General features: G+C 44.6%; 1 protein-coding gene and 1 pseudogene across 1 annotated transcript in view; both read left to right on the top strand.

Moving 5' to 3' along the window:
- Window positions 1-14,629, top strand: part of LOC144698524 (uncharacterized) — a 112,889-nt pseudogene extending 98,260 nt beyond the window's left edge.
- LOC144698523 (uncharacterized) overlaps window positions 1-15,926 on the top strand; it is an 88,083-nt gene that overhangs the window by 66,092 nt on the left and 6,065 nt on the right. The window contains exon 2 of the mRNA XM_078570458.1: window positions 7,749-7,839. The gene's annotated coding sequence lies outside the window, so the exon portion shown is untranslated. The remainder of the gene's footprint in view (window positions 1-7,748; window positions 7,840-15,926) is intronic.

The raw sequence follows: 15,926 nt of genomic DNA, 5'->3' as shown, positions 1-15,926 counted from the left end.
TAAATACAGCCACAATGGGGAGAAGCTGTGGAAATGTGCAGATTGCAGGAAGGGATTCACTTATACAGTTCAGCTGGAAACTCATCAGGACAGTCACACTGGGGAGAGGCTGTTCACCTGCCCAGAGTGTGGGTAGGGATTCATTAATTCATCCAATCTGCTCACAGACCAATGAGTTCACACTGGTGAGAGACCATTCACTTGCTCCTTTTGTGGGAAAGGATTCACTCAGTCATCCAGCCTGGTGATACACCAGCGGGTTCACACTGGGGAAAAGCTGTTCTCCTGCTCCGAGTGTGAGACTGGATTTACTGATTGATCCAACCTGCTGGCGCACCAGCGTGTTCACACTGACGAGAGACCGTTCAGGTGCTCTCACTGTGGGACTGAGTTCAGGCGTTTATCTGAACTCACCATACACCAGCACACTCAAACTGGGGAGAGGCCATTCACCTGTACAGAGTGTGGGAAGGGATTCATTCAGTTATCCACCCTGCTGAGACACCAGCGAATTCTCATGGGGAGAAGTTGTTCAGCTGCTCTGAGTGTGGGAAGAGATTTACTCAGTCATCCCACCAACAGACACATCAACAAATTCATATTGACGAGTGGCCTTTTAAATGCCCAGACTGCGAGAAGTGCTTTAAAAGTTCTGGGTAACTGGTGTCCCACACTGATGAGGGACCGTTCAGGTGCTTTCACTGTGGGACTGGGTTCAGGCGATCATCTCAACTCACTGTACACCAGCGAGTTCACACTGGGGAGTGGTCGTTCAGATGCTCCAAGTGTGGGAAAGGATTCACTGAGTCATCCCACCTGCGACGCACCAGCGAGTTCACACTGGGGAGAGACTGTTCACCTGCTCTGAGTGAATCCCTTCCAACATTCGGTCAGCTAACCGGGTGAAACACCAGTGTTTTCATAAGTAACTGCAGTGAATGGATTTTGCTGTTAGTTACATCCAGGACATGTTCATTGGGGTCTGTTTCTGCTGATGTTAATAAATCCCAGCCCTGTCACTCTGGTTAATATTCTGTATAAAAATCAAATACATCAGTTTTGTATTAAACACAGTGCGTTGAGTCTTTTTAATATCTCGAACACAACTTAGTTCCTTTGAAGCACTTTCCCTCTCCTTCAAATCTGCCATCATCACTCCCTCCTCAATAAAACCAATCCTTGACCCAAATGCCCTTGCAAACTATCTCCCCATTTCTCTCCACCCTTTTCTCTCCGAAGTCCTGGTCACCTCCAAAATCCATGCCAATCTTTCTTGAAACTCCATGGTTCAATCCCATCAATCTCAAGGATTGAGAGTTTTCAGTGTGGGACAGAAGTGAAATGGGTCAACAGAGGAACAACACATTTCCAATCAGAGCAGAAATAAATGACAGACACAGAATGACTCTCCCATCTTTAGTTTCTTTACTAATTCCATCACCATCGCTTTTCCCTTACATCCTCATCCCTTTTGTTATTTATTCTCTCCTGTCTTCCATTTGATCAGAAACCTTCTCTTCTGTTCTCCCCACTTTTCCGCTTCCCTGTCTGTGAACTTTCTGAAAATCTGTAACATCTAAGTTCTTTCCAGTTCTGATGAAAGTTCAGCAGCCTAAAACGTTAACTGTTTCTCCCTGAACAGACTCAGCCTGACCTGCTGAGTATTTCCAGCATTTTCTGGTTGAGAATGAGAGTGACACATGTGTGGCCATTTCCCCTCTATACAGAATGTGTGACACTGATTTCCCGAGTGCAGTGGTCATTATGTTAAAGACAAAATACTGTGGATGCTGGAAATCTGAAACAAAAACAAAAAATGCTGGAAAAACTCAGCAGGTCTGGCAGCATCTGTGGAGAGAAAGACAGTTAACGTTTCGAGTCCGTATGACTCGAAACTCAGCTCTGAGGAAGAGTCACACGGACTCGAAATGATAACTCTGTCTTTCTCTCCACAGGTGTTGTCAGACCTGCTGTGTTTTTCCAGTATTTTTTTGTTTTTGTTGTGCTGTGGTCGTTGTGTTTGCTTGAAACGTGATATTACCCAGTTATAAGACCATAAGACATCGGAGCAGAAATTAGGCCATTCGGCCCATCGTGTCTGCTCCGCCATTTAATCATGGCTGATAAGTTTCTCAATCCCATTCTCCCGCCTTCTCCCCGTAACCTTTGATCCCCTTACCAACCAAGAACCTATCTATCTCAGTCTTAAATACACTCAATGACCTGGCCTCGACAGCCTTCTGTGGCAAATAATTCCATAGATTCAGCACTCTCTGGCTAAACAAGTTTCTCCTCATCTTTGTTCTAAATGGTCTTCCCTTTACTCTGAGGCTGTGCCCTCGGGTCTTAGTCTCACCTACTAATGGAAACATCTTCCCACGTCCACACTATCCAGGCCTTTCAGTATTCTGTAAGTTTCAATCAGATCCCCCCTCATCCTTCTAAACTCCATCGAGTATAGACCCAGAGTCCTCAAATGTTAAGCCTTTCATTCCTGGGATCATTCTCGTGAACCTCCTCTGGACCCTCTCCAGGGCCAGCACACCCTTCCTGAGATACGGGGCCCAAAATTGCTCACAATATTCTAAACGTGGTCTGACCAGAGCCTTATAAAGCCTCAGCAGCACATTGCTGCTCTTCTATTCTAGTCCTCTCGAAATAAATGCCAACATTGCATTTGCCTTCCTAACTACTGACTCAACCTGCAAGTTAACCTGAAGAGAATCCTGGACTAGGACTCCCAAGTCCCTTTGCACTCCAGATTTCTGAATTCTCTCCCCATTTAGAAAATAGTCTATGCCTCTATTCTTCCTACCAAAGTGCATGACCTCACACTTCCCCACATTGTATTCCATCTGCCACTTCTTTGCCCAATCTCTGAACCTGTCCAAAGCCTTCTGCAGCCTCCCCGCCTCTTCAATACTCCCTGTCCCTCCACTTATTTTTGTATCATCTGCAAACTTAGTCAGGATGCCCTCAGTTCCTTCATCTAGATCATTAATGTATAAAGTGAAAAGTTGTGGTCCTAACACTGACCCCTGCGGAACTCCACTAGTCACCGGCCGCCATCCTGAGAAGGACCCTCTTATCCCCACTCTCTGCCTCCTGCCAGACAGCCAATCTTCCATCCATGCTAGTACCTTGCCTCTAACACCATGGGCTCTTATCTTACTGAGCAGCCTCCTGTGCAGCACCTTGTCAAAGACCTTCTGGAAGTCCAAGTAGGTAACATCCATTGGCTCTCTTTTGTCTAACCTACTCATTACCTCCTCAAAGAATTCTAACAGATTTGTTAGGCATGACCTCCCCTTGATGAAACCATGCTGACTTTGCCCTATTTTGCCATGCACTTCCAAGTATTCTGAAATCTCGTCCTTAATAATGGACTCTAAAATCTTACCAACGACCGAGGTCAGGCTAATCGGCCTGTAATTTCACGTCTTTTGCCTCACTCCCTTCTTAAACAGGGGGTTTACATTAGCGATTTTCCAGTCCTCTGGGACCCTCCCTGACTCGAGTGATTCCTGAATGATCACCACTAACGCCTTCACTATCTCTTCAGCTATCTCCTTCAGAACTCTGGGGTGTAATCCATCTGGTCCAGGTGATTTATCCACGTTCAGACCTTTCAGTTTTCCTAGCACCTTCTCCTTGGTAATGGCCACCATACTCAACTCTGCCCCCCGACTTTCTTGAACTTTGGGCATGTCACTCGTGTCTTCCATTGTGAAGACTGATGCAAAGTACCTATTCAGTTCCTCCGCCATTTCTTTGTTCCCCACTACTACTTGTCCAGTGTCATTTTCTAGCGGCCCAAAGTCCACTTTTTCCTCTCTCTTACCCTTTATATATCTAAAAAAAACTCTTGCAATCTTCTTTTATATTACTGGCTAGTTTCCCCTCATATTTAATCTTCTCCCTCCTTATTTCTTTTTTAGTTGTCTACTGTTGGTCTTTGTAGGCTTCCCAATCCCCTGGTTTCCCACTGCTCTTCGCCGCGTTGTATGCTTTCTCTTTAGCTTTTATGCTGTCCCTGACTTCCCTTGTCAGCCATGGTTGCCTCGTCCTCCCTTTAGTATGCTTCTTCTTCCTGTGGATGAATTTTTGCTGTGTCTCCCAAATTACTCTCAGAAACTCCTGCCATTGCTGTTCCACTGTCTTTCCTGCTAGGCTCATCTCCCAGTAAATTCTGGCCAGCTCCTCCCTCATGCCTCTGTAGTTGCCTTTATTCAACTGTAATACCGTTACATCTGATTCCAGCTTTTTCCTCTCAAATTGCAGGGTAAATTCTATCATATTATGGTCACTTCCTCCTAAGGGTTCTTTCACCTTAAGCTCCCTTATCAAATCTGCCTCATTACACATCACTAAATCTAGAATTGCCTGTTCCCTAGTGGGCTCCACCACAAGCTGTTCGAAAAAGCCATCTCGTAGACATTCCACAAATTCCTTTTCTTGGGATCCACTACCAACCTGATTTTCCCAGTCTACCTGCATATTGAAATCCCCAATGATCACTGGAACCTTGCCTTTCTTACACACCTTTTCTATCTCCTGGTGTATCTTGTGCCCCACATCCTGACTACTGTTCGGAGGCCTGTACATAACTCCCATTATGGTTTTTTTACCTTTGGGTTCCTCAACTCTACCCACACAGATTCGACATCATCTGACCCTACGTCATTTCTTGCTATCGATTTAATTTCATTTCTTTCTAACAAAGCAACCCCACCCCCTCTGCCAACCTGCCTGTCTTTTCGATAGGATGTACATCCTTGGATATTTAGCTCCCAGTCCTGATCCCCTTGCAGCCATGTCTCCGTAATGCCCACCACATCATACCTGCCAATTTCAATCTGCGCCAGAAGCTCATATACCTTATTTTGTATACTGCGTGCATTCAGATACAACACCTTCAGTCCTGTATTTCCCGTCCCCTTTCTCATTGTCGTCCCTTTATCTGATGTGCTTGAAGTTAGATTCCTAGCCCTTTCGAAACACTCCGTCCTATTTTGTGTTCTGGAGACTTTAATAGCCTCTCCTGGGCTCTCCTTTCTTTTCAGTTTTTTCATAATTTTCCATGAAGTTGAATCCACCCCCCCACATGCTAACCTGCTGCTTTGTTTCCCATTAGTCATACTTCTTGGAGTTTTACCCTTCCCTCTCCCCGCCCCCCCCCCCCCCCACCCCCACCTCAATTAGGTCTCACGTGGAAGGTTTACCCCTGAATTGTTTCGGGATGGAGGTGGTACAGTAGTAATATCAGTGAGAATTAATCCAGAGGCCCAGGCATAGGGCTTCAGATTCCACCACAAATTGAGATTTTGATTTTTCATTCTTCCATGGGATGCGGGCATCGCTGGCTCGGCCAATATATATCTTGCCCGTCATTAATTTTCCCTTGAGAAGGTGTTGGTGAGCCTCTTCTTGAGTGACTGAAGTCTATGTGGTGCAGGTATACCCACAGTGCTGTTGAGGAGGGGCTGCCAGGATTTTGACCCAGTGACAGTGGAGGAACGGCGATACAATTCCAAGTCAGTCTTGGAGGGGAATTTGCCGGTGGTTGTGTTCCTATCATCCTCTTCCCTTGTCCTTCGAGGTGGTAGAGGTCACGGGTTTGGAAGATGCTGTTGAATGCACCTTGGTGAATTGGGAATTGAATTAATAAATCTGGAATTGAAAGCTAGTCTCAATAATGGTGAATTGAAGCTTTCTTCGATTGTCCTGAGAACCCACCTGGTTCACTAATATCCTTTCAGGACAGAAATGTGGCGTCCTTACCCAATCATGTGACTCCAGACCCACAGCAATACGATTGACTCTTAGCTGCCCTCTGAAATAGCTGCGCAAGTCATCCCGTTCAAGGTTAATTAGGGATGGAGAACAAATGCTGCCCTTGACAGCGACACCAACATCCCATGAAAGATTTTTTTAAAGATGAGCAATTGCCATTTTGTTTCATTTCATGTCGAACAGAGTGACAGTAACTGCTGTCTCATTATTTAAAACCTCGATCTTTTACCTATTTAACCAGGTAACGTTAAGTGAGAGAAAACTGATTTACAGTGACCAGCATACTGCAGCTGCTGAAAATCCGAACTTAAAACAGAAAATATTGCGAACACTTAGCAATATCTATGGAAGTGAAAACAGAGTGAATGTTTCAGGTCATTGAACTTGAATCCAGTTATACAGTTCTGACGAAAGGTCACAGACCTGAAATATGAACTATGATTCTGTTTCCACGTTCATTAGCAGAAGTGATGAGAATTTCTGAATGTTCTGTTTTAATTTCAGATTTATAGCATCTGCAGTATTTTGATTTTCTATCAGTGTAAAGTGTTGAGAATCTGGTATCCCTTACCAGAATGGCTAGAGATCCATGTCTGAGCTGGAAACCCATGGGTAAAATCCCATTGCGAAAAGACAGTTCACCAGCTGAAGGTGGGCAGAAATTCACTCGGTCGTCCCATTTACTGAGACAGTCAAAATTAAGAGAGAATCATTCGGCTATTTCACATGTGAGGAGGGATTTACTCGGTTTCTCCATCTGTTAACACTCCAGCCTTAAAAGTTCAAAGCATTTTATCCACAAATGGTGCATTCTGGCAAGACACAGATTAGATTTTTCATATGGGGGAAAAAAAATCACTTGTTCACCCCAGTTTCTGAGATTCCAGTGAGTTCACATCTAACTGTAAGGGTTTGTTCTGCTGTTAATTACACTCAGTACAGAACTGCTCGAGGGTGCGTGCACTTTGGTTGCTGCATCAATTTATTTAATAATTTTATATATTGGTCCTATGCCGCCAATCATAATCGGATCATATAACATAGTTTTCGATTGAACGGTGCTCTTGCTCGGCATTCGTAGCGAGGCAGAATGTGTCTTATTCTCAATGCAGGAGCCTCTTGCGCAGGCGCAGTGCGGGTGCTGCGGTTGCGGGGAGGCAGACATCTCGATTCTGTGACCGGGGAAAAACGGCCGGTTGTAGGAGGGTAATGGAGGCGGCGGAGTGGGTGCGGAGGATTCATAAACACCCAGCGGAGGCCTCAAAACCTGAATAAGAAGTTATGAGGCCCGCGTTAGCACGCTTTGGTTGCTGCATCAATTGATTTAATAATTTTCTATCTTGGCCCTATTACTCCAATTTTCGATTGAATAATATTTCCGTTCAATGGCGGTGATGTTACCCAGAATTCGCGGCGAGATAGAATGTGCCCTGTTCTCACTCAATGCGCCGCTTGCGCAGGCGCACCGGGGATAAAGCATGGCGCATGCGCAGTTTAGTGTCCGACAGTGCATGCGCAGTGTGGGTGCTGCAGCTGTAGGGATGTGGTTATATCGACTGTGCAATCGGAGAGAACTTGCCGTGTTTTGGAGGGTAATGGAGGTGGCCAAGTGGGTGGGGAGGGTTCAAGAACACCCAGTGGAAGCCTCAAAAGCGGATTAAGTGCCTATAGAGCTCACGTTAGCACCGAACGGGCCCGTAACAGCTATGGAGCCGCGTCCACAGTTTGGAGGCCCGAAACTATCCAGCAGGGCGCATGCGCGGTCATCGTGGTCCAGGTAGCAGGAGGAGAGAATGTTGTGGATTTCTATCCTGGACTGACAGGGATGGATTTTGGAAACTCCTTTTCCGAAGGTTAGAAGGGGAGGATTTACACACAGCAAACTTAAACCAAGAGAAGTGTTTGTCTCTTCTCAATTTCTATTCTTGGACTGACTCCGATGATTTTTTTTACAGGATATTAGAAGAACAGGATTTGAAGGCGGGAAACTGAAACCAAACATCAGATCAAAACCTGACAGAGTCACTCGATTCATCAGAACCTAACGTATGTTTCTCTGTGGTAAAATATTCAAACATCTGTGTGACTGGTAATAGGGGAGATCAAAGTCATGGAGGGGTTTGGAAAGAAGTGTGAGAATTTTAAATTGAGTTGTTATTTAACCGGGAGCCTGTGTCGGTCAGTGAGGACAGGGTGATGGGTGAGTGAATGGTACTCAGTGCAGAGGACAAAGGCAGCAGAGATTTGGATAAACTCAAGTTTATCACGGATTGAATGTGGGAGGCCAACCAGTCAAGTCTTGAGGTCATAAAGGAATAGATGAGAGTTCAGAAACATGTACTGTGACAGGGTCAAATCGAGTGAAATTACTGCAATGTGTTATGGACAGGAGGGGTGTTAATTTAAACCACACTGATTTCTCTCATCTTCTGTCCACAAACAGAAAGGTGTTTTTGATTTGCTTCTCCCTTTATAAGTATTTTCCAACCCTCAGTTTTCATATGATCTAATTTCTATTTGTAACCCCACAGCAAAGTTGAAATAGGATGAACTCAAAGGGTTAGTTTATTTGCACACAGCCAAAACTTGTATGGTGTGAATGTTACTTGCTTATTGTCAACCCAAGCCTCTGTGTGACTGGAGATAGGGGGGAGCAAAGTCATGGACTGATTTGGAAAGAAGAGTGAGAATTTTAAATTGAATTTCTGTTTAACTGGGAGCCTGTCTAGGTCAGTAAGTACAGAGTGATGTGTGAGTGACTGGAACTCATTGCAGAGGACAGGGTGATATTTATATGTACTGTCTGAGACTGAACCAGACTGTTCACAAAAATACAAGCAGAATACTGCAGATGCTGGAAATCTGAAATGAAACAGAAAATCAGCAGGTCTGGTATCTATGGAGAGGGAAACAGAGTTAACGTTTCGAGTCCATATGACTCTTCTTCACATAACTGGAGAAACTGTGGTTGTTCTCCCCGGATCAAAGGAGATTGAGGGGAGATTTGATCGAGGTGTACGAGTTTATGATAGGTTTAGATAAGCTTGATAAACAAAAGCTCTTTCCATTAGCTGATCGGACATGGTACATCACTGAAACCACAATTAACCATTCCCTTGGCTGAAATGAGCGCAGAAGATGCCATCTGTGGAAGAGCTCTCTCTCCACACACTGCTAGACCAGCTGAGGCTTTCCAGTATTTTCTGTTTTTATTTCAGACTGTTCTCAACTTTGGTGTTACATTTATATTTATATGTAGATATATATGTGTGTAGTTTGTAGTGGGAATTGAAGACAATGGATGGTGCGTGACTTGGAGAGGAACTTGGAGGTGATGGTGTTCACATACACCTGCTACCCTGGTCCTAGTTTGTGGAGGTTAAAGCATTTCAGGGATTCTGTTGAAGCATCAACAAATTCCTAGTCTTGTTTTAGATATATAAAATCCCTTGCTTCACCCCTTCTCTTCCCACCTCTCTCAGTCCCACTCCCTACATAGAGGCCCCACAGATGACCAGATTCATTCAGCTCAGTTTCACAACCTGCCTTTGTGTTTATGTGGGTTCTCTCTCACTCCCTTTTTTCTGTTTTAAATCAATTTCACAGAGGATGAGAAGGGGAGGATTTGCAGTCGGGAAACTGAAACCAAACATCACTTCAGAATCTGACAGAGTTGCCCAATTTATCGTAACCTGAACATGGAAGGAAAAAGCACCGTTCACAGTGGGGAGAAACCGTACACGTGTTCTGTGTGTGGACGAAGCTTCAGCCGATTGTCTGGCCTGTCAGAGCATAAATCCAGTCACTGCAGGGAGAAGCCATGGAAATGTGGGGACTGTGGGAAAGGATTTAATTTCCCATCAAAGCTGGAAATACATCGGCGCAGTCATACTGGGGAGAGGCCGTTCACCTGCTCTGTGTGTGGGAAGGGATTCACTCGCTCATCCACCCTGCGGACATACCAGCGAGTTCACACTGGAGAGCGACCATTCATCTGTTCAGAGTGTGGGAAGAGATTCACTCAGTTATCTCATGTCATGGCACACCAGCGGGTTCACAATGATGAGAGACCTTTTCAATGTCCAGATTGTGGGAAGTGTTTTAAATGTTCCTGGGAACGGATGTGCCATCAGCATGTTCACACTGACGAGAGACCTTTCAGGTGCTCTCACTGTGGGGCTGAGTTCAGGTGATCATCTCAACTCACTATGCACCAGCGAGCTCACACTGGAGAGAGGCCTTTCAGCTGCTCCGAGTGTGGGAAAGGATTTGCTCGGTCATCCGACCTGCTGAGACATCAGCAAGTTCACACTGAGGAGAGACTGTTCACCTACTCCGAGTGTGGGAAGTGATTCCCTCAGTTATCTGACCTGCTGACACACCGGAGAGTTCACACTGGGATGAGGCTGTTCATCTGTCCCAAGTGTGGGAAGGGATTCACTCAATCATCCAACCTGCTGAGACACCAGCGAGGTCGCACTGATGAGAGACCTTTTAAATGCTCAGACTGTGGGAAGTGCTGGAAAAGTTCTGGAGAACTGATATCCCATCAACGTGTTCACGCTGACGAGAGACCGTTCAGGTGCTTTCACTGTGGGACTGGGTTCAAGTGGTCATCTCAACTCAGTGCACACCAACACACTCACACTGGGGAGAGGCCATTCACTTGTACTGAGTGTGGGAGGGGATTCACTCGGTCGTCCATCCTGCTGAGACACCAGCAAGTTCACAAGTAACCACAGTGATTTGATTTTGTGACTGAATTTTGGTCATTGGGTCTATTTCTGCTGATTTTATGTAACCTCTGCCGAGTCATAAGGGATAATGTTCTGGATAATATAAAAATCAAATAAATCAGAATTGTGTTAAACATATGGCGTGTTGAATCTTTTTAATATCTCCAACACAACATTGCTCTCTTTGAAGGGCTCTCCCTGTCTCCTCCATCCTCACCTCCAACAACAAGTGTGAGGAACTCGTCGTGCAGCCTCTTCCTATTGTCCCAGCTGCTGTCAGTCAGACCTCCATCTCCGCCCCTCATTCACTCTGATTGGTTGGAGAACCAGCCACTCCCACTTGGTCCTTCAGTCCCGCCTCTTCTTCCTATTGGTCCGGAGCTGCTGTCAGTGACCCGGGCTTTGTGAGCTGGAGCATGCGCAATGGGGGTGATGGGCAGAATGTTGTGTGTCCGACCTCCAGGAGGTGAGGACATGGCGAAGCAGAGGCATCGTTGGGGGCAGTGAATGGGCGGGAAGGCTTCATAAACACCCAATGTAGGCCTCAAACTCCAAGCAAGAAGCTCCCGGTCCTGCATTTGCACAGAACAGGACCATTTTTACAGAGGCTGCAAACCCAGATGAATAACCCGCAGGAGGGACAATAAATCAGAGATAGAGTTTGGTGTGAAATCAATGGGTTGTTGTAAAACAGGAGATCAGGGTAACAGTCAGAAACAACAACAACTTCTCTTAACATCATAAATCATCCCAGTGAGCTTCACAGGGATATTATAAAACAAAGTATGACACCCAGACACATAAGGAGATATTAGGACAGGTGACCAAAAGCTTGGCCAAAGTTGAGGGTTTTACGAGAGTTTTAAATGAGGAAAGTGAGGTAGAGAGATGGAGGTTTAGGGAGGGAATTCCAGGGCTTGGGGCTGATGTAACTGAAGACATGGTCACCAATGGTGGACCGATTATCAGAGGGAATGTACAAGAGGACAGAATCAGAGCGGCTCTGATAGCTCAGAGGGTTGTAGGGCTGGAGGGGATTGCAGAGATAGGGAGGGATGAGGCCATGGAGGGATTTATATGAACCTATGAATCAAGAGGAGCAGTAGGCCAGTCGGCCCCTCAAGCCTGCTCCACCTTTCAACAAGATCATGGCTGATCTGACTGTGACCTCCTGCTTACACACAATAACCTTTCACTCCCTTGTTTATCAAGAATCAATCCATCTCTGCCTTGAAAATATTCAAAGATTTTGCTTACACCATCTTTAGAGGAAGAGAGTGCCAATAACTCACAACCCTCTGTAAGAAAACATTTCTCCTGATCTCTATCTTAAATTGGCGACCCCTTATTTTTAAACAGTGGCCTGTAGTTCTAGATTCTCCCACAAGTGGAAACATCCTTTCCACATCCACACTCGCATGACCCCTCAGGATCTCATAAGTTTCAATTAAGTCAACTATTACTCTCTGAACTCCAGCAGAGACAAAGTGTGGACCAAATCGACAAGGGAAACTTGGTTGTGCTACCAAAATGGTTTTGCAATTTGTATTTATTATGACAAGATGTGAGTACTGAATTCAGAAGTAATGAGTCCACCAAGACCATTAAAATATTAATTGAAAAAATATTTCAAGCACATACATAAGACTACAATTACTTACCACTATAATCATTCCTAAAACTCCTATTTTACCTGACTCCCAATTACACACCCATTTTAAGACAACAGTCCAAAATAGATTTTAGATTTAAACAAATCCAACAAGTTAACACGGTACCCATTTGACAGAATTCCAAATGGCTATTCCCCAACTTCAGTTCGTTACATAGCAAACTTAGGCACAAATGGCTGGAGGATTGTTGAAGGCTGTTTCACACACTCTTGTTAGGTCTTACATGGCCCTTTCCTTTCATTTTCTTTTATATTTCTCTTTCTTTAATATGTAAATTCTATTGTCCCATGTGCCTTTGAAACTGTATCTTCCTCATAATATAAAAAAACGTTCATGTTGCCAATATTGTCAGCAACCTTTGGGAAAATAAACACACTCCTTAGCGTTGCTTATCTGACTGGTTGTAAACAGAATAAGATCCCTTTGAAATCCAAACAATCCCTTAATGTATCTAAAAATAACAATTCCCTCCACACCTTACATCCATGTTTACTCATTAGCATGCCAAGCACATTTCAACACTTAGCTTCTTCTGATGATTTCAAACTTGCAGTCTACTTGACTTCAAATGTAATTAAATCATACAGACAGAACCACCTGTACATACACCCATAAACCTACTTTAAAATAAACCAGAATATTATGAAAATTATTATATTTTAGTCACATATTAGCAAGCCAATCTCCTACCCATGCCAATATGTTACCTCTGACACCATGAGCTTTTATTTTCTGCAATACCCTTTGAGGTGGGACCTTATCAAATACCTTCTGGTAGTCTAAATACAGTACATCCATCAGTTCCCATTTATCCACAGCACATTTTATTTCTTCAAACGACTCCAATAAACTAGATAAACATGATTTCCCTTTTACAAAACCATGTTGACTTTGCCTGATTACCTTGAATTTTTCTAAGTGCACTGCTATAACATCTTTAATAATCGCTTCCAACATTGTCCCAATGGCAGATGTTAAGCTAACTGGCCTGAAGTTTCTTGTTTTCTGCCTCTCTCCCTTTTTGGGTAAAGGAGTTACATTTACCACTTTTCAATCTAATGGAACCTAACCCAAACCTACGGAATTTTAGAAAATTAAAGCAAATACCATCAACTCACTCACTAGACACGTCTTTAAAGACCCGAACCTGAATTCCATCAAGACCCTGGGACATGTCAGCCGCAGCTCCAACAATTTGCTTAGTCCCACTACCCTGGTGATTTTCCTGAGCTCCTTCCTACCTTCCAATTCCTGATTTACAGATATTTCTGGGATGTTATAGTATCCACAAGAGTGAAGACCAATGCAAAATCTCTGTTCAATTCATCTGCTATCTCCTTATTTTCCATTATCAGTTCCCCAGCCTCACTTTGTGTACGACAAATGCTCACATTATTAACCCTTTTCTTTTATAAATATCAATAGAAACTCTTACCATATGTCTTTATATTTCTAGTTAGCTTTCTCTAGTACTCTAATTGTCCCTCCTTATTCATCTTTGGTCATTTTTGCTGTTTTTATATTCTGTCCAATCATCTGATCTGCCACTCATCTTTCCGTGCATGGTTTTTCTGGCTGGGGTGGTGGGGGAATCTAGAACTGGGGGACACCGTCTTAGACTAAGAGAGATGCCTTTTAGGACTGAGATGAGGAGGAATTTCTTCACTGAGAATGTTGCGAATCTTTGCAACTCTTTGCCCCGGAGGGCTGTGGAGGCTCAGTCTCTTATTATGTTCAAGACTGAGATTGATGGATTTCTACATATTAAAAACTTCGAGGAATACAGAGTGCAGGAAAATGGTATTAAAGTAGATGATCAGCCATGAGCTCAATGAATTGTGGACTGGGCTCGAAGGGCTGAATGGCCTACTCCTGCTCGCTTATATTATGTTCTTATGAAAAGAGTATTGTTTTAGAAGCAAATATTTCTGTACAGGCTTTTAATTATTGGTGTGTGGGTGTTTGCAGCAAGTCTACTGAGTGTATTGCACATCCCCAGTTACCTTTGCGAAAGTAATGGTGGGCCACCTTCGTCTTGAACCACTGCCCAGTGAAGGTGCTTCCACAAGGCCATGAGGTAAAATCCTGATTTTCACCATTTTCGCTCAGCAACGAAGGAACAGTAAGAATATGCCCAAAACAGGATGGTGTGTGGTTAAGATGGAAACTTGGAGATGAGGAATGAGTTTCTATGAATCTGCTACCTTCCTACTTCTATGTGGTGGAAACTTTAGGTTTGGGAGGTCCTGTCAAAATTCTGGTTGTGATGCTGATGAAAAAATCCTTCATCTTCACCCTGTCCAATCTCCCTCCCTCTCTTGTCACGTAGGCACACAGACCAGGTGGTAGGTTCTCCTCCTGTGCACTTAGTTGCAGCATCAATTGACTTCATAATTTAATAATTTCAGTTCTGCTGAAGGGTCATGAAGACTCGAAACGTTAACTGATTTCTTCTCCACCGATGCTGCCAGACCTGCTGAGTTTTTCCAGGTAATTCTGTTTTTGTCATAATTTAATATCTTATGCTCCAATCATAATCGGATCACACAATATAATTTTGCATTCAACAATAACATATTTCAATGGCGTTGTGATGACCCAGCATTCAGCGAGAGGCAGAATATGCTCTATCCTCACTGTAGGAGATTATCGCGCAGGCGCAGTGTCAGGCTGTGACTCGAGCATGCGCCCTCCGAGCACTACCAAGCGCATGCGCAGTTGCGGTGCTGGGAGGAGCGTGGCTATTGTGTCGGCTCCGGGAGGTGAGCCAAAGAGCGGAGCCAGCGGGTCAGTGATGGGGAATAGGAGCCAGCCAATCGGTGGGCCGGCTTCATAAATATCTACTGCATGCCTCAAATCGCAAATTATAAGTTTCCGGCCAGGCGTTTGCACTAACTTGGCGGCAGCGTCGTTTCTCCCTATATCAGGGCCCAGATTAACGGCCGCCATCTTTTTAGGACGCAAGGTGCAGGAGTGCGCATGTGCGATTGCCATCGTTATTGGACCAATATAAAGCAGTGCGCATGTGCGGTCGCCATCTTCATTGGGGCAATTGCAGCAGTGCGCATGTGCGGTCGCCATCTTTATAGGGGGCAATTACAGCAGTTGTGATCAAAGGTGGAGCAATTAAAATTGAGAATTGTCAGCAATCCGGAATTAGAGAAAGTGAAAATCTCTGGGAGGATTGTGAAACTGAAGGAGATGATAGAGAAAGGGAGGAGCGAGACCATGGAGGGATTTGAAAGAACGAGAAATTTAAAATTTTGTTGCATCTTGAACTTTGAATCTTTGACCTTTGTAGGTCAGTGACCACAGAGGTGATGGGTGGACAAGGCTTGGTGCGGGCAAGCACACGGGCAGCAGAGTTTATGATGACCTGGAGATTGCATGGGGTTGAATGTTAGAGGCCGGCCAGGCTTGCGTTAGGATAGTTAAGTCTCGGGGTACCAAAGGAATGGATGAGAGTTTCAGCAGCAGATGAGCTGAGACTGGGGTGGAGTCGGGCGATGTTACTGAGGTGGAAATAGGCGGTCTTGGTGATTATGTGGATATGTGGTTGGAAACTCATCTTGGGGTGAAATATTTCACCATGTTTGTGAACAGCCTGCTTCAGCGGCAAGCAGTTGTCAGGGAGAGTGATGGAGTCGGTGGCTAGGGAGTGGAGTTTGTAGTGGGGACTGAAGACAGCGGATGTCAGACAAGTCAGGACGGTGTGTGACTTGGA

The sequence above is a fragment of the Cetorhinus maximus genome, chromosome 23 (genome assembly GCF_964194155.1).
Source record: "Cetorhinus maximus chromosome 23, sCetMax3.hap1.1, whole genome shotgun sequence".
Taxonomy (NCBI): Eukaryota; Metazoa; Chordata; class Chondrichthyes; order Lamniformes; family Cetorhinidae; genus Cetorhinus; species Cetorhinus maximus.
This window is presented reverse-complemented; position numbering and strand designations above follow the sequence as displayed.